This window comes from Ambystoma mexicanum, chromosome 14 (assembly GCF_040938575.1).
Source record: "Ambystoma mexicanum isolate Mex_15411 chromosome 14, UKY_AmexF1_1, whole genome shotgun sequence".
NCBI lineage: Eukaryota > Metazoa > Chordata > Amphibia > Caudata > Ambystomatidae > Ambystoma > Ambystoma mexicanum.
Window position 1 is genome coordinate 137,871,290 of NC_090940.1, and position 25,804 is coordinate 137,897,093.

The 25,804-nt window shown below is 45.9% G+C and overlaps 1 protein-coding gene across 2 annotated transcripts in view; it reads left to right on the plus strand.

Annotated features, from left to right (window-relative positions):
* PACS2 (phosphofurin acidic cluster sorting protein 2) overlaps nucleotides 1-25,804 on the plus strand; it is a 1,334,790-nt gene that overhangs the window by 165,436 nt on the left and 1,143,550 nt on the right. The window lies entirely within an intron of this gene.

The window sequence follows — 25,804 nt, forward strand, 5'->3', positions numbered from 1 at the left end:
CTTCGCTGATGTTGTCACTAGAGGAGTAGGAGATTCCTGTTCTTCGCAATTGTAATTTCTTAAGTGTTGTCAAGTCCATTAGTAATTGGTCGGCCACAGCCAAAGAGGACCTTTTATTCCCCACACACAATACTTCATCAAACAAACCATTAGATGCAGCCTCCTTGAGAGAACATAATTGAAAGTTGGGCTCAATCACGCCATATTCAGGTGTTGTTGGTTCGGTTGTAATAGATTTAGAATCGGCATGCATTTGAGCATTCAGTAGTTTCATAGGCGCGGCAATCACTCCAGTTGTACTTCCTTCGTTCTTGTGTTCGCCGATTTTGGTTAATAATGTTATCCCACTTTGTACCGTTTGGGGCCAACAGCTCTTTGCTGGATAATTGACTGGACTTGATTTGCTTAGACAAATCAAGTGAACAGGTATTTTATGTTGCCTTTTCAACAAAAGTGTTGGCTTGAGCAGCACAGTTACTTGATCCTGGATTTGCAATGTCTGCTACCGCTTCGGAGCACCTTGTATCTGCTTTCATTCGATCGGGAGCATCAAAGGGATTTCGTAGGCTTTCCATCCCTTGCACATGCGGGATTGTAATATCACTCGGCGAAACGTTCAGTGTAACAGGCAACACTGCATCACCCGCGATAGGGCCCATTCTAGCCGACGGCTGCGGTTCAACCAGGCGGCCGCAAGCAGAATCCACTCGGCAACGCTCCTCCTCCTCCACGGTAGCCGCCACAGCAGGAAACTGAGGCTCCCCCTCATGCAGCTCCAGCATAGCAGCTCCCGCACACAGGCACACAACTGCCCGGTCCGAACACACATCAAGGGAGCCGGCAGCGGGAAGGACACAGGCCAGCGCAACACGCCCCTCAAACCCCCTCGCTCCGAACAGAGGTAAGGGGTTTTGGGGATGTTTATGTTGATCCACAGTTGTAGTAGTAGTTGTAAAATTTTGTAAAGTTATTGTTTTTGAATCATCTGGACGCAAATCACTACTTCTAAGTGAGGAGTGCCGGGATCGCTTAGCAGGGTACGGGAAGGTACTCGTTGCTTCACATGTTAATAAGTCCTTCGGCCCCCCCCTGCATTAAACTCTGCTCAATTGCGGAGTTACATCGCCTGTGGTATAGGCGAGTCTGTGGGTAACATGCAGGAGCAGACATTTGACGAGCACCTCCACAGGCGCCAATTGTTGTATTTGTTGCCATCTCGTTTTCAAACAGAGTCTGTACGGGAGTATGGGAATGGGAGTACTAGTACGAGGGTGGAGTGCAGGGGGCGGATCAGAACAGTCAAAACAGTTGGTTGATTCAGATTAGAAGTGCAAGGATAGGGATGTCAGCGACACTCTTACCTTACCTTACCTTCCTACCGCCTCACACTGCCTCCCACCACGAACACCACCAACACACACTATGCACTCCGCGACGCTCCGCGTCCGGTTGCAAGTCTTTATGGTGAACTCTGCCTCTGAACAAAAGAAATGGTATACCGACTGTAGTGCAGCTCCTCCAGGTACTTCCAACACCATCAGCACACTCCATGTACTCCGCCACCAATGCCTCTTGGTACTTGTAGTTTCTTATTCTCTTTGTTTTGTCTTCTTGACCTTTTTCATAGTTCATATATTTTGCCCTCTTGGCATAGTCAGAGTTCACATACTTTGCTTTTCATTCATTCAACTTTCTTTTGGGATTGAAATTGCTTTCTTGCCTTTGATTCCCAATCGACTCAGAACATTTCACAGAGACTTTCGAATGTGCATTTTCACCTTAAAGGACCACTATGTTACTTTGTATCCATTCCTCTTACAATTAAACAGTTGTTCTTTCCATTACTCGTTTCATCGGCTTACGTGCAACCTTCAACTTTTGAGTTAGATACTTTTGCTTTTAACACAAACCAGACTTTTGTTGCCTTCGATAACTCACTGGTTGTGTTACGGAGCCTTCTTTCATCATCGCTCTTCATGCAGCAATCAAGGCAGTTCCCATCGCCTCCTCTGCTCCTCCCCAAATCTGTCGTGCACCCGGAAGGGTCAAGGGCTGCTTTCAAGTACCTTGAAGGTTTCTTTCTTCTGCTCACTCAGTTTCAGCCTTGCAACGCTTACAGCTTCCCGAAAGTGTGGGATTCTCGCCTGGCTCTCTTTCTGTCATCGTAACTGCAGATCAGCTCCTTGGCCTTCCGACTTCCATCGCCTGGTTTGGAATCGGCCCCGAAAGAGCTGTACGCAGCCTCGCTCAATGTGCCTGTGCGCACCACCTTTTATTCGTCTGAACGGGAGTGTTAACAAGTGGCAGGTGTATATAGTTAGGATTACGTGCCTGACTCTGGCTGGCCTCATTACAGGAACAGAGCCACTGCAAGTCATTGGAGGTAATCTGCCTCACCTTCCTCGGCTCAGTATTGTTGCCAATGTAACATGGGGAGGAATTATGGGAGCTGTCGTTTCCCATAAAATGAGCACGGATAGGAGTTAGATGGGTTGTGGAAATAGGGTGATACCATGTCTCGCCATCAGGTGTTTATCCCCCACTCCCAGAGGACCCCATACCCAGGTTATACTCTTTTGCTTGTCTACCCCCAGGGTCGGGATCCAAAAGCAATGGCCCTTTCCTGGCCACCTTAGTACAGCATCCCCGGGGACTAGGTTGTGATACACCCGCTGGTTTTCCACACTATGCAATGCAGAAAAACATTGTTTTCAGAGAGCTGCAATTTCTATAATTGGTAATACATTCATTCTTCACAAGCTTTCTCAAAATGTGATCAACTGTTTTTCTCTTGGCCAAGCTTGAGGAAGGGAGTACAGTCTGCTCGGTGCAGTACCATTTGCTACTGATTTTGAAACCTGTATTCGGGTCACCTCGTCATAGGCTATTGTTTGGATATGGAAACGAAACGATAGGTGAGAAATTCAGCTTGCTTTCGTAAAACTACAGATTTGCCTGTGGAATTTGGAATAAGCCTGGGTTGATGGCTCATGAGTTGTGTATTCGCCTCTCTCATGGGGCCAGCCTGAACTTTGTCATGACCAGGACAACCCAGCCTTTCAGGCTGTCCAGTTTGATAAATTGGGTATCATTAAATGAGTTGATATTTACAAATATTACAGTGATTGGATGTGGGAGGAATCTGACATTAAGCTATGTCTTAAAGCACATTAAGTCAGATTTTAAGTGTCATCTAAATGAATGGTTTAAAAGCGTGTGCATGTCGAGAGCAGTCTGCAAATTAAGTGGAAAAGAACATTCCAAGAGTGGCCTGAAAGGTTCCATGTGATAATGTCCCCGCAAAAAGGCTGTGTAGCAAAAACATTGCCACGAAAAGGCTGTGGTTCGACCTATGAAAAGCATATTATGCATTAGACTAAAGAAAATGTCTTGTTGGACGTTTCACCGCATGCGTGCATTTTTCCACGTGCACCCACGAATCTCCCTTCTATTCTCACTCACTTCTCCACTCTCACTTAGACACGTACAGTCGACACTCTTAACAAGGCTGCTTTTGGCAAATGCAAATTAACAAGGGGGTCCTGGGAGTCCCTCTGCCAGACATTAGTCCTGGTTACGAGAGACTTACCCAGAGTCTTTAGCTCACTATCTTTCACAGAGAAGAAATATCCCAAACATATCAGTCTTTGTCCTGCCCTGGGGCAGTCCAGCACCGAAATGCTAGGCAATTCTCCTCTGAAAAAGAGTACCAACAGAAACCCCAGACACGTGTTTCGGTCTGGTTGGACCTCATCAGTAGGGTGGATCTGTGCCTCTCTAAGAATAGTGAGCAAGGGGTCCACATCTGGATTCCCCTAGTAACTTAGGGTGAGACCCAAGGTTACTTGAATGTGCAAATCTTCTCTGTGAAAGATAGTGAGCTAAAGACTCTGGGTAAGTCTCTCGTAACCAGGACTAATGTCTGGCAGAGGGACTCCCAGGACCCCCCCTTGTTAATTTGCATATTTAGGTAACTTTGGGTCTCACCCTAAGTTACTAGGGGAATCCAGACGTGGACCCCTTGTTCACTATTCTTAGAGAGGCACAGATCCACCCTACTGATGAGGTCCAACCAGACCGAAACGCGTGTCTGGGGTTTCTGTTGGTACTCTTGTTCAGAGAAGAATTGCCTAGCATTTCGGTGCTGGACTGCCCCAGGGCAGGACAAAGACTGATATGTTTGGGATATTTCTTCTCTGTGAAAGATGGTGAGCTAAAGACTCTGGGTAAGTCTCTCGTAACCAGGACTAATGTCTGGCAGAGGGACTCCCAGGACCCCCCTTGTTAATTTGCTTTTGGCAAATGACTGCTTCCCGCAACACGTTATTGTTCTCCATGCACAAAAGCGTTTGCCTATAAAAGCACTGGCTTGGTCTGTGCATATCATGGGTTGACAGCCTGCTGAAAAGGGTGGTGTGAAACGGACAAGCGGCACACTCGTGCATCTCCGGAATGCCACGTGCCTGCCCCCCCCCCCGCCCCTCTCACAGATGCCTTTGGTTTGTATCTGCCAAGTCGCACCACCCCCAGCCCCACCACCCCCTCACCGCCTCCTCAGGCTGTAGGTCATTGCAGAGCGCGAGATCATTTCTGTAGTTAAAGCAAAGAGTGTTGTTACATTATGACTGGACCTACCCTGCAGAATGCTACGACCTTCCCCCCCCCCTGCACTTCCCAGCATGTGGCGAGGCCTTGCGCCATCCATAACTAATGGGATTACCCATGCGCTGTTCTTTGTGCACTACATAGTATTAGGGTGACCAGATTTCCAAAACGAAAAACCGGGACGACCAACAACATAAGAGGGACTACCCCATCGTAGCCCACCAATTACTGCCCCCCCCTTTCTATAAACTGTATATCATCTCATTTGTGCAGTTTTGTCTGTGAACCTTGGCATGTTAATTCAAAACAGGCGTTTGCTCTAATTGATATCGCATGGCTTGCTGCACACTTATTCCCAAGCCAGCCTCTGTGGCACAGTCACCTGAAGGGTTGGGTGGCTCGAGCTAATCTTCCAACCTCAAAATTCTGAAAGTGTTGTGGGAAAAAAAATTGCAATTTTAATTACCTTAGCCACCCAACCATGCAAACCCCAGACGGGTTTCTAAAATGAAAAAACTCCCGGGACCCTGTGATTTCTCCAGACTGTCCCGGGAAAACCGGGATGTCTGGTCACCTTACATAGCATGTGCCCAGGACAAGTCAATTGATGGCCTACAGTCAGTACACGCCCCTTCCAAGAAGTCTTGGGATGGCGCACTTCCCATGTAAGAGGACACACTCTGTGCCGTGCTTCAGCAGGCATGTGTTCTGCTCTGATTAGCGATCAAGTCCAATTTATTTTATTCTTGGAACTGTTTTTCATTCCAGGGGTATAGTTTACAGCTGTACAGCTTCAAAGGTTCCAAGAATGCCGGGACTTGCAAGAAGGTGTAACATTACACAGTCCTAAAGCAGCTAGAATACCTCCCACCCAAATAAAGTGCCACTGGATTCCTAGCAAGCATCCCTCCTGGGACCCTCTGGCGCAGGGTGGAGGGGAGACGAGGGCATCGCATTTCACTGTGAAGTAGGGCTCCACGAAGTGTGGCCTTTGATGGGGATTCAGCAAACGTTCGGCCTAAACGCTGATCCAAGGATGGCACCGAATGCATTACGAGTTCCGAGGAAATGCCTCTAACTGTATTGGTTTTGTTGGGGGGGAACAAACTTTTCAAAAAATCGATCCCCAGTAATCCCAAAATCTTTTTGAATTGGTTTTCGGTTTTGAACTAAGTACGTTTCAGCTCTAAAGTCCTACTTTATTAACTATTCAGTTTATTTCATTGCTCAAATATGTTCTGATTTTTTTTTTGTTGATTCCTCCAAAAAGTGATACAATGGTACCAACAACATACGTCCCTCAAGAAGACCACATGCAAGCACATTATTTGCATTTAAAGGTTGCGACATGCCATGTAATGTCAGACAGAATACTATTTAAAGGACTGCAAAATTTAAATACATCTTCTGAAGGCCCTGATTAGAGTTAAAGGAGTAGTGGGCGGAGCAGGGGTCAGCTCACAATGGCAGAAGAAACACTTGACACCAATTTAGAAAAATTAGGGATACGTTTATTCACAGTCACAAATGTGCCCCGAAAACAGCAGAAAGATGACGCAAAACATCAACATATCAATCATCATTGGCATGAACTCTTCCCTTTTGCAGATGGGTGGACCAATCCACCCCATGAGTGTTACATGCTGATGAGGCCCCCTCCTCCGGACCCCCGTTATGCCTTTTTGGTGGTGGTACCAGGAAGCCCCTTACACAGCACCTATACCGACTGCCTCCTAATCCGGCCCCCCACCCCCTGATCCCTTAAACACCTACCGGATTGAAACCCCCAGTGACAGGCAGCCAACCTTCACCATTGGTCGATCTCTGGCACCGTGCCCTCCCAAAGGGGCAAATCACCATCCTCCTGTAGGTCCCCTACCTGCCACGGGGACCAGGACCTACCAACCCAGGGCTCTACACCCTCCACCACCCTCCCATGGTGTAAAGATAAAAGCAAGAAAGTTCTACCACAAAGGTTCATTTCCCTGATCAGATAGGTGCACTCCATCCTGATGAAAATACGACATGCCCCCCTCACCAGTCATTTGGCAACAATCCTGAATCGCCTGTGACAGAATGCCATCTGGGCCAGTCCATTGTTCAATTTTCTTGCAGAAATGTTCCAAGGTGCGAGGCGCCAGGCCTATTCCCCACCTCGATCATGGAATGATCTGTGACCACACAATCGCCCGAGGGCAGGACCTGCTCACCCAAGAAAAGAAGGGCACCAACCCCTCCCTCATCTCCTTCCTTCCCAGCGGAACAAGGCCATTGCCCCCAATGTGCAATATCACTAAGTCTGGGTCAAGAAGCCACCGTCTTGTTCTCTCCTCTGACACCAACTAGCAGACATGTTCCAACCGCAGGCCCCCTATACCGATAACAAATACGGAGAATCCTGAATACATAAGGAGAGCGGGCCAGGCTTGCAACATCCGGTCCATTCTCCTGATAAATGAGTGGCCAAATACTTGCATCCTCTAAGGCGACAAGAAAAGAAAATGTGAGGTAAGCGGTAATACTGGACCAAAGACCAAGTGACCCCCCTCACGCAGTGTGTCCTGACCGTCCCCCTTTCACTTATATGCCTTCTTTTTGGCCCATTTGAGTCAGTGGACTTCTGGGTGACCACTAACCCCACAGAACGCACACCGGTGCTTAAACCTGCAACTGGACCTAGTGCAGGCCTTCCTGTTTGCCCAGCAGGACCTCCTTTTTCTCAACTGATTGTGACAGTACCTAAAAGGGCTGCCCAAACCTGGGAGAAACCTTGTCCCCCAGCCTTAGTGGTGTGTGATTTCACCATAGTGCAACTGATCCATAAATCAATGGCTTCCGGGCCTAATCCAAGTCGGTACTGCCTGCCTTAGTGCCCCTGAACCTGTTGCTATAAGTCAACCAAGCTCCATGCACACACTCGGGATACATAGACAAAATAGGGTGCTAGTAAGAGAACACCTTGGGGTGAAGCTCTGGGTACTTTTCCACCATTTTCCACCATTATCGCAGAGAATATTGCAAAAACTCATTGCTCGATTTACAATGTACTTTTCCTCTGGGGTTTCTTATGCTTTATCGGCCTTATTTTTCCTTTTGCTTATCTGGCACTGTATATTCTAGCAATGAGACGAAATCCACACTCTTGTTCTTCTAGATTCTTTCCTTTACTTTGGGTGGATACCCGAGTAATGGTCACCTGTCTGCCCGACAATTGACACTTTCAAAAAAAGGACTTACATTCAGTACACCTTGGTAGGAACTCCGGAATTGAGTCAAGAGCTCCCGCTCTGTAGTATAGTAATGGTTTGTGTAGATTTTGACTTGGAACCGCCTCTGTATGCCAATAACGGCCTCACTATGCTTTGCATACTTGATGATTTGTATGAATTATACTGTTTGTTTAGCACATTGCACTTTTTGTACCTTTTGAACAATTGTGCCCCTTGGCTCGCACTTTGTATCATTTGTTGAACATTAAAATTATAGAGAGAAAAGCAAAACATGAGAAAAAGAATGCTAATCTGATTTACTAGCACTATGGCAAAATAATAAATGTTAGAATCATTTATGCAGAACTGGTTACGTTTAATGTAAGATTGAATTGACAAATGCATTTCCAGCTCCGGTGTGGACTGGATTGGGCAGATTAATACTTGCACCGCATAGAGAAAGTTAAACATGACTAGAAAGCCTACATGGATAATATAGGCCTTAGGAAATTAGTTGTGGTAGAACACATTATGTTTCATAGTTCATCAGCCCTTGGCCCTCCCACGATTTGGGCCGGCCCTCCAGTTACTCCCATGAAATGGTGTGCACAGCGCTGCTGAATGTGACATATTGCACACAAAAAAATCTATGCACCAATCGCAAATCGAGAACAAAATATGTAGTGTGTGTGTTTAGTGAGAAATCTTTAGTTGAAGTGATGGTTTAATGGAGTTGATCCAATTTAATTTGGGTCCTCCCAGTTGTACAGCCCATGATCACAATATTTCAGAATCCTCTCTCCCTCCTCCCCCGCCCATCGGACCTGAAGGCAAAACTCTCTTGCCATTGTATTTCGGTGCTGGACTGCCCCTGGGCAGGACAAAGACTGATATGCAAATGGATATTTCCCATCTGTGAAAGGCACAGTGAGTAAAAGCAGTGGCTGCGAACTCTCAAGTGGTTAATAACCACTGAACAGGTTATCATGTCTGCTCTTGCGAGAGAGGGGCGCCCGCTACCTTTGGAAAACTATTATTTAAGGAACCTGGGATTGGTAACCCTAGGTCTCCTGGGGGCAACCAGACGTGGTCTCCCTCTCACTGTGCTTAGAGAGGCATCAGCTTCACCTCACTGATGATCCCCAACAAGGGTGAAACACGTGTATGGGGTTGCTGGTGGTACTCTCGTTCAGATTGGAGTTGCCATTGTATTTCGGTGCTGGACTGCCCCTGGGCAGGACAAAGACTGATATGCAAATGGATATTTCCCATCTGTGAAAGGCACAGTGAGTAAAAGCAGTGGCTGCGAACTCTCAAGTGGTTAATAACCACTGAACAGGTTATCATGTCTGTTCTTGCGAGAGAGGGGCGCCCGCTACCTTTGGAAAACTATTATTTAAGGAACCTGGGATTGGTAACCCTAGGTCTCCTGGGGGCAACCAGACGTGGTCTCCCTCTCACTGTGCTTAGAGAGGCATCAGCTTCACCTCACTGATGATCCCCAACAAGGGTGAAACACGTGTATGGGGTTGCTGGTGGTACTCTCGTTCAGATTGGAGTTGCCATTGTATTTCGGTGCTGGACTGCCCCTGGGCAGGACAAAGACTGATATGCAAATGGATATTTCCCATCTGTGAAAGGCACAGTGAGTAAAAGCAGTGGCTGCGAACTCTCAAGTGGTTAATAACCACTGAACAGGTTATCATGTCTGTTCTTGCGAGAGAGGGGCGTCCGCTACCTTTGGAAAACTATTATTTAAGGAACCTGGGATTGGTAACCCTAGGTCTCCTGGGGGCAACCAGACGTGGTCTCCCTCTCACTGTGCTTAGAGAGGCATCAGCTTCACCTCACTGATGATCCCCAACAAGGGTGAAACACGTGTATGGGGTTGCTGGTGGTACTCTCGTTCAGATTGGAGTTGCCATTGTATTTCGGTGCTGGACTGCCCCTGGGCAGGACAAAGACTGATATGCAAATGGATATTTCCCATCTGTGAAAGGCACAGTGAGTAAAAGCAGTGGCTGCGAACTCTCAAGTGGTTAATAACCACTGAACAGGTTATCATGTCTGTTCTTGCGAGAGAGGGGCGCCCGCTACCTTTGGAAAACTAAAACTCTCCCAAATATCATTTTCAGAACGGTTTACATCATCATTCTCGCGAGAACAGCACACAGTGAAACAATATATACATTTTTTTTTCTGAAAACAAGGCCTCATTTTCTGCATGAAAGATACGATTTTGGCAGTGGGAGCAGCCTGTTTGCGCCACACTTTTAAAAACCAAGTACTGGACAGGTTCAAACCGAACGGCATTTCTGCACCGCTTTGTGGAAACTTGTTGGGAATTTCTAGTAAATCTGCGCTGTGCATCGGTGTAATGAATGCACGTTTTCATCCGTGGGAACACATACAAATGGTGACAATCGACTGCTTTTTTCAACGCTTTATAACTTTTTAAACCATTGGACGAATTTGCACCAAGCCTTCCAATACCGAGGGCACCGTGCCAGGACCCCTCTTTTGAAAATGTCCTTCAGGTACGTGACACAAGTCAAAAGTTATGACAAATGTTTACGGAGTGAGTGAATCATAGCTTTCACATAGTGGTCGCCCTGTAGTTGTGATGTATTTTTATTTTTTGTTTCGTAGAAACCGATTTTTGGAGGGGTCTTCCCAGCTCCATATTCTCTCAGAAATCCGAGACTGATGTATGATTTTGGCCCTTGTTTTTGACAACAAGCGCGCCTTGAAATGCCAGGTGGGGGACACATGTCGAGAGTGGTTTTGCAGAGGAAGTTTGCTTCTTCCAGCAGCGGGTGGCTTTTATCCTTGGTTACCTCTGTCAGAAACGTGATCATGTTTTGTTTCGCCACAGACGTCACTGCTTGGGAAGGGCTAAGGAGCAATATTACTTCCATATGGCCACCGTTAATTGAAGCCAGCATGTGTGCGGTCGCAAAGGGATTCGACCTCGGATTGGAAGAACGCTCGCTGGAGTCGATACTTTTTGGCATCCGGGTTGTATGTAATCGCTGCCATTTTTGGGGCCTTGAATCGCAGTTTCAGCTTTTTCACTTCGGTTATTGATGATCAGTTTTTGGGCAGTATTCCTTCCTGTCTATGAATAGAGAAAACATACGTGATGAAATGAAAAGGCGGGTGAAAAATGAAGATTTCACATTTACAGGTGCAATCTACAACTTTGAATGGGCAAGGGGATTGGTGGGTGAGAGAACTGACTTGCATCCAAAAGTGGGTGAGTTGACCGGTATGAGGATATAATGGGTGAATGGGAATTTCATGAGGGATGTGATGCATGCCATCCATTATCTCTGGGCTGGGGCACTACCTGTGCCCAGGAAAACACTAGTGGGTTCACGGAGCAGGACTTTATTGGGTGTGATACTCTTTCATAACAAGCTAGCAGAAGACAGGCATGATGACACTGATCCTTTAGGTCGCTGTTCCGATTTGCTTATCGCTTGATGTGCTTTGCACCCTGAAGTGAACTGCCCTGAGAATGGGCACGTGTGGTTGACTGTCATACCCCGAAGCAGACGGGTGGTGTGGGGGAGGTGAGAGTTGGTGTGCTGCTGCATACCGGGACTTTCTGTACTCTCTCCAACTGTCTCCTCACCCTGCCGTGGTGCAGTTCATTGCAGTGCAACTATATATTAAACCATGTATCCTTGGATCTTGAAACGTGGTTTTTGAGGTCCCATTCGGACCCAGAGTTTTAGTCTTCATGTCAGGACCAGTCCTTTTATGACCACATTGGTGTTTCAGGCAACCGTCTCATGTGGGAAGGTGCTTAAATCCGGGGGAAGGGGTGCAGTGTCCAAATGTCACGTAGCCAGTAATGCCCGGAGGGTACTAATGGGTAACTATCCAAAATGTGGTGCAGATTGGTGAAACAGTGTGGAAATGTACAAGAAGAGGAAGGATAGCTCGGGGCCAACGAGTTTAGACAAAACAGTACAACACAGCTTTGAATCCTGATACTGTGCTTAGAAACCACTCGTAAATGAACAATTATAAGGAACAACGCTTCACAACAGATTCTGGCACACATTTAGACATATATATATATATATATATCTATATCAACTTCCACCTCCATCCATGCACTACTACTTGGTCGGAGTGCTCAAAAGCTGCTTGGTTGGCTTGTTCAGCAGAAAGCATAGCTCATGGTTGGAAAGCATCATAATTTGACATTCTTTGTTTATTCATTTGCTTAATTTCTTTGGTTAAAGGCAGATTACACCACACAACTCCCTTTTCCATCTCAGTCCAAGTCCCTTGCCTCCCTATACTGGAAGGAAAGGGAATGTTGCTGACACCGTCTTTACTGGCGGCAACCATGCACCAGCTTTTTGACCACATAACATTTCTGCACAGGTGCCTACCAAGGGCCTGAAGCAACTGGCAGGATGCTTATGTAGTGCTGCAAATAGAAATAATTTACGGAGTGCCACAAGGAGTCCAATCCAACCACCGGGGGTTTGGGTTCTACACACATGAACATGTTTTAATGAGTAGGTTGAAAAAACGTTTCTCTGGGTATGTTCTGTAGTGGAACTCATGAACAAATCAAATGGAAGCCATACCACACCAGTAACGGTAGACCTGAACATCTTGCAACATATTTTTCATTGTTTTTGCCCATATTATTTGCCAGCACCACCATTATGAAACGCATGTTCTTGATGCCTATTCTCCTAATATACCATTATTGCCTTTGTAAATCACTTCACGGTGCTGGTACCCACAGTAGGTAGTACGTTACTTTAACTCATGTTAAGGAAGCTGGTACCAACAATCTAGGTCATTAATGCCACTGAAAAACGTATGACAACGTTGCCCTCCATGTCACTGTGAAAAGGCTTTCATGATGCTGGGGCCCCAATATGCCATTGTTGCCACTCTAATTTCTTGAATCTGGTGCCCCTAAAAGGAATACATTGGCATTGTCCTGGGCACTGACCGTCCCACCCCCCCATGAAAACATGCATGCATGCATGGACGCCCAATCATACGCTCAGAACTGCACCTCAGGCTCACACACATGCAATATAACTTGCCTGACATTCGACCCAGTCCCTCTTTTGCTCCCTTCCAACAAGTATACTGCACACAGGAACTACGCCGCTGTCAGGAGCCAGGAAGTTTGCGTTTCAGAACCCAAGCATGCACACACTGCGGATGTCCGGACTCTGAAACGTGAACTGCTGGCCTTGCAAGAGTCCTATACTTAAGCTTCCGTTTTATCTCCTCTTCATCTCTGGTCTCTCCCTTTCCACCTCCTTCCCTCAGTTTTTCCCAAAGCTTAAGTAATTGAACGGAAAGTAGTCATGATTAGTTTGCTTCTGGTGTGTTTTTATTTGTTGGTAAAGATTTCTGCTTAAGAATTTGAACGGCGAAGTGGTGGTAGGATGTTAGTCCACTGCTGCTGCGTAGGCATTCCTGAATGGACGGTTGGTGGACGAAGACCGAGAGTGAGAGAACCTTCGCTTTCCAATAAAGGCGCCTTCATCTCTTTGAGTCACCCCAGCTTCTACATTAGTCTTTTTCGAGGCCATTCTGGAATACATGGGAAGTCTTCAAATTTGGGGCAAAAGACTGGCTTGTGGGCACGGATCTGCAAGCTTGGTTTGTGCAGATGGGGCTACAACTCCCATCAGCTCTAGCCAGATGATGCGTGGTGCAGGACATGGAAGTCGTAATCCAAAACGTCTAGAAAGATAATCCATGGAACAAGCGTCCATTCAATAACAAATAGTGTACCTTGCTGTTCTAGTACTCTTTCAGAAGCTCCTCCTTGCCTGAAACTGGGCATATTTCACCGGCTGCTAAGTCAACTGGTAGCAAGCACATCCCTCCATGGCTTGTGCCTGTGTCGCACAGGGTAGAATCTTTGTTACTCTGCAAGTGTGAAGCTATATAAACCGCAGACTAACTTCCCACTAGTACTGTAGGGTTGATTCCTGGCTACTGTTGTATTTGCTGTACCTCGAATCCGTTCTCTCAGGGACCATTTAGAATGGTGAGCGACCCATCATTCTACATTCAATGTTTCAGGTAATGTAGGTGATGCCAGCATACCGCCAGTGTGGTGTGCAGAACTGCCTTTCATTGGCTTGGTATTCTAGGAATAGTTGCGACGAGTCTCCATTTCTCCGTTTATTGCTTGAGGGGGCATTCACCCACCCACTATGCTCCTTTCAATACAGACAGGTTAAGTGCTCACAGCACTTCCTATTTTGGAGTGTGCCAACTATTAACTCATCAAATGCATGCACTTTGTTGACAACGCATCTATGTTTCCTATTCTTAAAACCTGCACTGTGCCAACAATAGCAGGGTACCTTGTTTTGTGGCATCCAAAAAAGTGCTGGTGCCTTTCTTGCTACCAAGGCACAAATGGGCCTCAGAGCGACAATCTCCTTCTGTAGCTCCAAGAGAGCCCCGTTATGGAGTAGTTCCTGGCCCTTCACAGTATTTCCAGCCTTTTGTGGTGAACTGATTTCTCTCCACAGATGTCCTGTGTAGTGGCAATCAAGTGATTGAAGATGTTGCACAATATATCCCCCAACCTAGCTGTCTGTTGGATTGTCACAAGATGTTTTGTGATCTGTTTTCACTTATGAATTGCTCATTTTTTTGGTAAAGCATGTTGTGCATATATATATTGCATTTTGGTTTATTACAAACCTTTTAGCATTTAATTAATCACAGTGGTATCTACATAAAACAATAGAAAAAAACATTCAATATGACATCTCAAAACATAAAAGCATTTCTAAAATGTCCTATGAAACGGGTGATTTTCTTTTTTTTTAATTTTTTTTTTTTTAACAGTTGCTAAAACCAATGATGTCATTTTCTCATTTGTTAAAAGAAGAAACTGCCATTTTTAAAAAAAATCTAGAATCTTTGCCTGATTTGCCAGGATGTTTGCCTGGTTTCTTAGTGTTTTCTCGCTATTTGCCTCCACCTTACTCATGTTGATACAGACTCCCAAGTATCTCAAAGACTCCACCTGCTCTATTTGAGTTGTTCCTGCAACCTTTTCCTTCTTTGAGGTTGTTCCAGTATTAAGATCTTTGTTTTCTCTGTATTTATTAGCAGCTCATTTTCTGCAACATACTCTTCTAGTTTCTTTAACTGCTGCGTGAGACCAATCGCTGTTTGGCCCATCAGGACCAAGTCCTCTGCATACAGCAGCCAACCAATAGGTCTTCCCCCGAATCTCGGAGGAATTTTTTTTATCTTGGATTAGTTTGTCACCCAAGTCCGAGAGGTAGAGATTAAAGACTGCTGGGCATAGGGGCAGTCCTGTTTAAGCCCCCTTAATGGACTCCTTTTTTTCCATTAGCAACCCAGCAACATTGATCCGAACCCTGACGGTTGTGCCTGTATGCAGTGCCTTCAGCTGCTCTTAAAGATCTACTGGGCAGTTCCATTTAGCAAGTTTACCCCCACAGCGGGGACCTATTGAAGGCCTGTACCAGATCAACAAAGGTTACATAGGTCTTTGACTTGCCTTCCAAGGCTCTACATTTTAGCAAGGTTATCAGGGTCATGTTTGGACTTCTTCCTAGGCCCTGTACAAACCATGTTGGAAGATGTTAGTATGACCCGCCCTTAAGGACCACTCGTTCAATCTGGACAATAATAGCAACACTCACATTTTTCCAACCACATTCAAAAGGGCAAAAGGGCGATCATTTTTAGCATTGTTCCTATTGCCCCTCTTATATATTGGAACTATGATCGCTCTCCTCCACAAGTCGGGTCTATCACAAGATTTTTCACGTTGCTCAAACAGAATAAATAGGCCCATACCTCCAGGTTCTTGCTTCAACATAGCATTGGTTAGGCCGTTGGGTCCCAGTGCTCTGGAAGCACTTGCCTTCTGTATTAATGTCATTATATCTTCTACACTATGAGGAATGTGCCATTTTACTGGCTCCCTTTTTCCAAATTCTCCTTCAGGCTCCGTCTTATTGGATTGTAACGTTTTAAAGTGTTTCATTCAGGTCGTCTCTGAGACATCATTTGTCTGCAGGGCCATTTGAGGGGTGCCATTACTCTTAATTAAGTCCCGGACCTCTCCCATGTCTTTTTTTTATTTTTTATTTACAGATGGCTCTTAACATTTCTTCGGCATTTTGCAGAAGCATTGTGGACTTGTACCACCAAAGCCAATTTCTTTACAATTTGTTTATCTTATTGGCAGTTATCTTTTAGGTCGTGGACATTCATGGTTTTAACCATATCCAATCTCTCAATTCCCTCCTCTTTTCTACTACCGCACTGTCATAAATGTGACAGTGCCTAAACATACTGCCCGCTGACCGTGTCTTTTGACCACAAAGCACTGCAAGATAGGTGTATAATCTAAAACCTTCCGTGATTCAGACCCCTTCCGCAAAAGCACCCATCTTGAGTATTGGGCTTCCTAGCTCTCAACATTTTTTCTTGCCATTTCAATACTCTCCCGCCCCCCACCACCCCATTTACTACCTCCACTTTGGCATCATACATTGTGACACCCGCCCTTTTCGCCCCTCCCATCCAGAACATTCTCAAGATTATGGTCACTTGCTGTGGTGTTTATCACCTCAAAGGTTTGTATGGTCTGCAACAGATCCTGTGAAACAAATATATAGTCAATTATTGCAGATTGATTACCACAGGACCACATTGGCCTACCCGGTTTATCTCCTTCTATATGACCATTTAGGATATGTAAGTCTCTTGAGTCCATTAAGACAATCCATGCCATACATACCTCTTCTTTCTGATGGGTTTAAGTGGACGGTCGCATCCCAAGTAACTGCTCCCTTTTTGTTTAGACATGTGAGATTTAATCTGTTTAGCTATGCAAGATTTAAGTCTCTGCATACTATAATGGTATCCTTGTCTTACATGATGTATGTGTCCTCAAGTAGGCCAAACACTTTCTCAGTGAACTCTACTTCCCCCACTGCTATCGGGATCCAGTAAAGGTTAATTATTGTCAGACCTCTCCTTTGAGTTTTTGTAGCAAGTTCAGATGCAGGATCCCAATGCATCACTACTCGCTCTGTGTGTGCTTATGTTTTCCGTGTAGCTTACTTCTAAACCCATTCCTTTGTTTAACCGCCATGAGTAAACTAGATACTGGTCTCCCTTTTAAGCCACAAGTCGCTGGCCTTAAGAGAACTGAATAACCGTCCAAACTTGGTTTGTGATGTAGCCAAGTCTCTTGCAGATACCCCAATTTTACATCTCCTTTTTTGAGAAAATGGGAGAATACTCTGGTGTTGCATGATGCAAAACCTAGACGTTAAGGCCCTTTCACTGGGTCCAGCTTCTGTGGTTTTACTGCCATCAAAGCGCTGAGCAGTCATGACCAGGAATCTTTCTCCAATGTCTGAGTCTTTTTTTAGTTTTTTCTTGGGGAATTTGAACCATTCTCTAGGCCGTCCCCTTCCTCCAATTTAGACTTGTCATTGAGCAGGGCTTGTCTAACTGTTAAACATATTGACAACACCCCTTTTCCACTCTTACTGCCATGTTCGTGTAGGCCATCATCCGTAACAGTTGTCTAGTCAAATCCCAACAAATGGTGGCTCACAGTTGCTTCGAGTAGCTTATGTTTTACAATTGGGGAATATATGTGGAGATGCACTATATCCACCAGTCCTCCTCCACAAATTCAATCAGAGATAAATAATCAGAACACATTTGTCACAGATTTGGGATACAATGGAAGAGGTCCAAAACGTTTCTTCTATTTAAGACAAGGTTGTCCTCTCCGGTCACCAACCTCTCTAGCTTGTAGGAACTTTCCCTGTTACCTGGGTCTAAAGGAATAGTCTGGTCAATTTCTTTTAGACCCAGTAACTTTTTCCCGTTCCTGGATGTATAAATGATCTGACGCTAGCTTCTTTTGGGCCAATGTTGGGAAATTGTCAGAACTTGCAGGTGAACCGGACTCAAGTTCAGTCATCAACTAATTGCCGTTGGTTGTATACCAGGGTGTCTTCTTGGATACCCGGCAATTAAGAGCCACAGTTTTTGCATAAAGTAGTTGCGTGTCCATACTTCCATGGTTGGGTTTCTGGTTTAAATGTAACCCTCGCCAGAGCCGTTATGGGCAGCAAATTGGATTACTGCAACACCATCCTTGCAGGAACCACCTCTAATAATTTGGTTAAACTTCAGCTGATCCAAAACATTGGCCTCCGGGCTGTATGGGGCCTCAAACGCTTGGTCCACATCTCTGAAACCAGACATGATGCTCAATAGCTGCTAATCAAAGCATGTATTGACTTTGATTCTCTCCCTAACACACAGATGCATCCACAATACGTCACCCTCCTTCCTCACCCAACACCTCTCCAAAAGAACCAAACTCCCCTGCCTACTGTCCTCATCCACTTTGCCATTAGCCATTGCCAGATTCTCAAGAATAAGAGCGGGGACACTTGCTTCACGGTCATTGCCCCCGCCCTGTGGAATGCCCTACTTCTCCACATGCAAGAGCAGGCATCCTACCTCATCTTCAGAAACCTGCTAAAAACCTGGCTGTTTAACAAAAATGACTAACCTGAAACTGGGGTATCACCTTTACCCGACTCTGCAGCATTTACTATCATGCTTATGTACCCTTTTTCTCTTTTGTTTTATTTCCTAAGTTGTATCAGCGCTGTGATACTTACAAGTTTGGGCACTGCCAATAAATGCAATAAACAAATAGTATCTGCTGCTAGCCTTTTTTCTGCTAGTGTATGCAACCTTACAACTTGCTGTTATCCTGCTCCTCTTATACTCAGGGCTGGAGCTTCCAGGCCTTCAGACAGAGAATCTAGGTTCTTATTGGTAAGGGCACACTGATTTCCTTCCTCTTCAATGGAATAAACAGACACATCCATTTAAGAGTTTGAGCAGGCCCTATTGTGAGAAACCAGAGGGTCTCACCTGCTAGTCCCGGGGATATCTGTCATGATATATTTTATTTGTATCGCACTCGTACACATGTTTCAGAACGCGAAAAGGCAAGGGGGTGGGGGGGGGGGGGAACAGGTGAGAACAAAAAACGATCTTACTAGGCCCAGTGACATTGAGAACGTGCAAGTGCATGGGAAAGGGGAACAGTGCATGGAAGGGGGAGAGTGGAAAGTGCGGGGCAGAAGAGAACAGATAAATAAATAATAAATAAATACAAATAAATAGATAATGGAGGCAGTGAACAGAGGTAGTGCAGCCAGCAAGTGGCAAGTGCTGTGTTACCGGCAACAGAACTCGGTAAGTCTGATAGGTGCAGAAAAAGAAGAAAATGTGAATGGGCGGGGGGACTGTATGGGTACAGATGCAGTCTCCAAGTGAAGGGGTGGCCAGGAGGCAGTGCAGGAGGGTGGCAGGGTGAGCAGGTACCTGGGCCCAGGGGAACAGAGGGTGGCCAGGTGCATAGTGCCAAGAGAGCAGATCAGCAGGGGGGAGGCAGAGCAAAGGCAGAAGCAAAGAGTAAGGTCTTGAGGTGTTTCCGGAACTGGAGGTGGTTCTCCTCAATTATTTTAGTGGCAGGGAGGCTGTTCCATAGGGAGGCCCAGCCAAAGAGAGCTCTACCACCAGCTTGTTTCTTTGAAATATGACTGATCTTGAGGGAGTTGGAGGAAGAGGAGCGAAGAGCTCGAGAGGGGAGGTATTTGCGGAGGGATAGCTGAAGGTATTTTGGTCCCTGGCCCCAGAAAGCCTTTTGGACAATGCAGAGGGTTTTGAATTTAATCCTTGCATCCACTGGGAGCCAATGGCGAGATTTCAGAGCTGAAGAGATACGATCGCCTTTGGATCCAGTCCGTGGGGGTGGACCAGTGCGGGAGGATCACCTGAGTGAGTGGTCTTCAGGCAGTGGGGGTGAAGCCGCTGATGGTGAGACGCGGTATTCCCCCTTATTTTGTTTATCCAACCCATCCTATATTTTAGGATACTCTGAGGTCCCAACCCTCCTCCCCCTTTACACAAACACTGGATAGAAGAAGAGGGTGACTGAGAGTAACAACATTAACTTTCACACATCATACTGGACCGGTCCCGCTAATCGGGTCAGGCAAAGTCAATCACTTGACTCTTAAGTGCGTACACCTGATACCAATTAGCTCTCCTCACACGAATAAAAGGGAGAACCCAAAGAGACACTGAGCAAGGCGGAGCACGAGTACGAGAAGGGCTTCCAGGACGAAAGCGCACCTACTGGAGCATAGCGACAGACCAAGGTACGAGAGCTGCGGGTCGAGAGCCCCAGGAGTTCCTACGGGAGGTTGTCGCCTCCGTCAGGCTGCAGAAAACATGTGGAGAAGGCCAGTCCCCACAAATGTAGATTGCATTGCATTGTGTTTCAAGGACTCCAGCGTCCCTCTCGGGTGAGTACTAAACTTGACTTGTGAATTGGGAATCGCAAAACTAGAGATGCCCACAGCCGGTGAGTTGGCAAGTGACCTGAAAGACGGGTGTGTGTTAAAGTTTAAGTAGCAACATTTTACCGCAAGTGAAGGCTGCATGCGTGTGAATGAGATGCAAGGAAAGGCAGACCTGTGAATGAACTTCGAAGTACAAGACCGCTGTGAAATCAGCGATACTAAGTAACAGAGTGGTCCGGCAAAAGGAAGTAGCCCACTTGAAAGTCTCAGTGAAAAGTAAATTGTTTGAAGCAATAAAGCGAATGAACAGTAAAAGTGAAATGAAGAATTTTAACTCCTAGAGAAGGGGAGAGTTTATTTTATTATTTGTAATGCGCACCAGACCCGGGGGTATCGGGGTGCAACAGTTACAAGAATATGCAAATCTTAGTTACAATGTTACATAGAATGAAATAGAGTACATACATGGTAGATGAGGACTAGTGGGAACTAAAAGGCGAATTTACAGATAGCCAGACCCAGGGGTATCGGGGCGCAATAAGCATCAAGAAGGTTGTTCAGCTTTGGTTACATTGCTGTGCAGGAACAGACATTTTATACAATAGATTGTAGGTAACAGTTTTATACAGTTTATAAAAGATGAATCTCAAGGGCAGACAATTTAAACAATATACACAATATGTACGGTCAATACAAAAATTACATGGTATGTGTGATTGGGAGGTCAGAGGTCATTTTCCTTAATCCATTGGATGAGGTTGGACCTAAAGGGAAGGTAGGGTAGATCTTCCCTCAGGGGCGGTGGGAGGGAGTTCCAATATTGGGCGGCTTTAACCGGGAAGCTGCTTCCACCAATCTTAGTGCGTTTAAATTTGGGCACAGTTAGGAGATTGGCATTGGCAGTTCTCGTGGGGTGGTTGGAAGATTGCCTTGTGAATCTAGCTATGAGGTATTGTGGGGCGGCATTGTGGGTCAGAGAGGCTGCTTTTAGTAGGATTTTATCTTTCGTGGTGAGCCAGTTATTTTCTTCTGATGTCGGAAATGTGGGCTTTCTTAGGAATACTTAGGGCTGCTCTCGGAGCATTATTTTGTAGAATCTGGATTTTGTTAGTAATCTATTTGTTACTCCCTAAGTATAGGGCATTACAATAGTCCAGTTTAGACCAAATAAGGGCTCTTGCTAAGGTGACGCAGCTGTTGGAGGAGAGGAAGGGCTTAGCTGCTCTGATTAGCTTGCAGGTATAAGCAGTGGATGAGGCCATGGAGTTGACTTGTTTTTTAAAGGTTAGGATGGGGTCTAGATAGAAGCCAAGAGTTTTGACTTCCTTGGCTACTGTAATGTTGTTGTCATCTATTATGAAGTTGGAATAGTTGTGGCCAAGTTTGTTAAGGTTGGTAGGGGTACCGAGGATAAGAAGTTCAGTTTTATCATCATTCAGGCATAGAAGGTGAGAGGCCATCCATGTCTGGATGATGAGGTACACTCTATTCCCAAAGGCCAAATCCTTGTTGTAGTCTCCAGTCAACGGGATGAGGATCTGGGTATCAGCATAGTTTGCGTAGGTGATACCCCGACCGTCTAGATTGTCAAAAAGGGGCTTCATGAAAATGTTGTACAGGGTAGAGGACACACAAGAACTCTGTGGCACTCCGCAGGTGATGGGTATGGGGGTCAGCGGCTGCTGCAGGTGAAAAGCCAAGCGTTGTCCTGTTGTCAAGGAAGGATTGGATCCAACCTATTGCTTCTTGTGAGAAGTGGGCGGCGGAATCCAGGTGGTTGCATAGGATTTTGTGGTTCACTAGGTCGAACGCTGCCGAGAGGTCAAGTAGAAGCAATAGTGCTGCCTTTCCACTGTCTCTCAACGCATCAATTTGTGACTTTCTAAGTCAGTGTAGTTTCAGTCCCATGTTGGGGTCTGAAGCCTGACTGGCGTACTCCTAATAGATGGTTACGTTCCAAGTATTGTTGGATTTGAAGGTAAGCTACCTTATCTAGAATTTTAAGAAGGAAGGGGACTGTGGTGATTGGTCAGTAATTGGTGGGTATGGAAGGGTCTAGAGTTTCTTGTTTAAGTAGTGGGAGAACCCAAGACTGTTTCAGATTATTAGGTATGATGCCGGATGAGAAGGAGGCGTTGGTAAGTTTGGAGATGAATGAGGAGAGATCACGTGCCACTCCCTTTATGATTTGGGCTGGACAGGGGGTCGGCTTGGCATTTTGAAGGTTTGAGGGTAAGAATGACTTTTTTGACTTCTAAGATGCATACTCTAGTGAAGTTGAAGCAGGCAAGAGGTTGCTGGTGGGGGGGTGACAGACTGCGAGGGGGTGGTGGCAGAGAAGTTTTGCTGGGCTTAGGGGCAAGGTGGAGTTTCTTTTTTATTGGCAATCTTGGCTTGGAGGGTCGCTACCTTATTACATAGGGCATTCTGAATGCTGGTGCACCATATTTTGTCCTTCAGACAAGTGTTGGGGCCTGGATAGGAGTTTCCATCTCTTTAAGGATTGTGAACAATTTTTTTGTACTCTAGTTAGCTTGTGTAATACGCGAGTTGGAGGAGGATTGTTTGGCGAGAACAATTTCTTTTTTGTGAAGCGTGGCTAGTTTACTAAGGTTATTTTTGTTAGTGGCAGATGGATCTTGTCTCCATATTTGTTCACTTTTGCTTTTTTCTAGTCTGATTTGATTTCAGGTGGGGAGAGAACCAGGTATTGAAATGCTTTTTAGGTTTGCTCTTTCTAAGTTTTAGCGGTGCTATGATGTCTAAAGAAGAGATCATTATTTTATTATACTCTTCTACCAAAGTGAAGGTATCAGTATGGTCAGGAAACGAGTTCAGAGTGGGAAGGATAGGGAGTGAGTTTTTCAGCTGTAATATTTCCTTTGTTTCTGGTGGGGATGGCAGGAGCTATGCTATTATCAGGAAGTAGGGGAGGCGTAGCCTCGAAGGTGAAGGTTATTGGGTGGTGATCAGACCAGAGTTGGGGCGTTATCGATGTGATGGAGGTCTGACAATTGTACTCTGTTATCCAATCGAGAGTCCTTCCTTTAATGTGGGTCGGAAGGGTCACTTTTTGGGTGAACTCAAGTTCTGCAAGGGAGTCGTTGATTTTTGTGGCATTGTGGTCTGGAGGGTTGTTAAACCCTAGGTTAAGATCACCTAGGAGAAAGCATTGTGAAGAGCTTTTGAGGTTGTCAGATAGGATAGTGGTTAAGAACTGTATATGAGGTGGATGGTCAGGGTTTGGGTGTCGGTGATGGGTAGCTTGGCTGTAAGGGATTTGCAGCAATTGAGATTTAGTTTGATCTATTCTAAGGAGTGTGTAGTCCTCTGGAATAGCTAGCATAACCTGACCTGCCGCTGAGTGAAGCCAGGATTCAGTAATCGCGAGGAAGTCCATTTTTTCTAACTGAAGTAGGTCAGCTATTTCAGTGGCATGGGCTACCATGGAACAGGCGTTTATTAAGGCGCCTCTAATGCTAGTCTGAATAGTTTCGGTAAGAAGTACCTGGGTGTTATGAAGGTACTTGGTAGGGGTGTTAGTGTCCTGAGTGGAACGACTATTATTCAAAGATGTAGGCTGAAGGGAGGTGGTAGCTTTGTGGGGCGAGTTATTTGTTTTGGACAGTGGGCTCAGGTTTCTAGTAGTACTTGTTCTGAGATGGCATGAGGTTTTGGCTGAAGGTTTGAATATTTTAGCGAGCCCGGCACAGAGTTTAAGGTTTCTCTGATGGAGGCTGCACGGTCTGGTGTTCAGATTGAGATGGCTAGGAGGGTTGTAGTGAAGGGTCGCAATTAGGGAGTAGTCGCTGCTATATGTGAGGTGGGTGTCATGGTGGGATTCAAAGTGCCGTTTAGGTAAAGGATAGTCCTCAGCAGGACAGTATAGATGGTTGGTAGATACATAGTATACGTTGTCTGGCTAGCATCAATGGATAGGGTACCTCTGTGGGTGGCAGTTGTAGCACCAGGGCAGGTTGGACCGGTAGGTGGTGGCTATGCTTAGGCACAATAATGGTATACTGGTAAGTATGCCATGGGATTGGCTAGTTTAGACAATAAGGCAAATAAGTAGGCTAGTTCAGACGCAGTGAGACTAGGCTGGTTCAAAATAGGCTAGTCCAGACAGTGAGGCATCAAATAGGCTAGTGCAAATAGGCTAGCTCAGACAGGCATCAAATAGGCTAGTTCTAGTAGGCTTGTTCAGACACAGCGCATTTGTGGGTTGGCTGCTCAACTTAGCTTTGTGGCCAAATGGTTGGCCGACTAGTCTACCTCCGAGACCCCCCCTGCTGCAATCCACAATCTCCCCCATACAGCTGAGAGAACTTCTCTGGGCACCACAACACTTACTGAGAGACCTACCCTTCATAGCCACTTTAGGGAGACAGGTATGGCAACAGGTGAAGTCAATACTTCGGCTGAAACACCCATACTCCCCGGAAATACCAATGGTTCGAGACATGTGTAAAACAAATGCAGACCTACTGCACCTTAGACACTGGGAAAGGAAAGGTGTTTACACTTGGGGGGACCTATATGACGAAGGCTCCTTTAGAGAGTATGAATCACTCCAGCGGGAAGATGACATACACACTGGCCAATTCCTCTGGTATCACAGAGCACGAGAGACGGTGAAGAGAATATGGGACACTTGGCCAGAAGAACCGGAGGCAGCCCCCCTCATAACGCTGCTATATAACTTAGGTGAGGGACGGAGAGCGGTCTCCCAGATATATAGCCACCTTAATGACACCCTCAACCGCAAGAGCAAGACCATGAAAAGGAAATGGGAGACAGACCTGGGACGGGAACTGTCAGAAGGAGAATGGAATAAGGCGCTAGCATACCCTAAAGCCGTGTCCAGAAACCACAGATTCCGGTTCATAAATTGAGCATGCTATACAGGACATATCTGACTCCTTGTAGGCTGACAAAAATTAATAATCAAATGAGAGCTCACTATCCTCGGTGCAAAACAGATCACGCAGATTTACTTCACATGTTCTGGGAATGTAATACAGTCCACTCCTTCTGGAAGAGAATAAAGCAGACGTTTGAAAAGGAGGGCGCCTCTACATACAGATGGTCCCCTGAGGAGTGCATCCTTGGAACACACCCCAGGCCAGCCAAACTTAAACACTGGGTGAGACTTATGGATTTAACTTGCATACTGGCTAATAGACAAATTGCCATGACCTGGAAAAATCTGCAGGGCCAAACTACAACGCGTGGCGTAACGAGCTGGAAAGATGGATCAATGTGGAGACAAGAGCATGGGAAGATAGCGTTGCCAGGTCAACGGATGAATCTAGCGCAAATCTCGAGATATAGAAAGAAATTACCACCACTATGATTTACCCCTCAGATGATAAGCCCCCATGAACGAAAAAAAAAAGGATTTACCTGTACCAAATTTCAAGCATATGATACACTCAACGGAGATATACATGGAAACGACCTAGACCCGAGGACTCCGAGTCCCCCCCCCTCTCTTTCTGCTCCTGCCCCCCTACCCCCTTGTCCACCAACAATCTGAGTAATGGACATTAAGACTTGGAGACAGTTAAATGTTGTCAA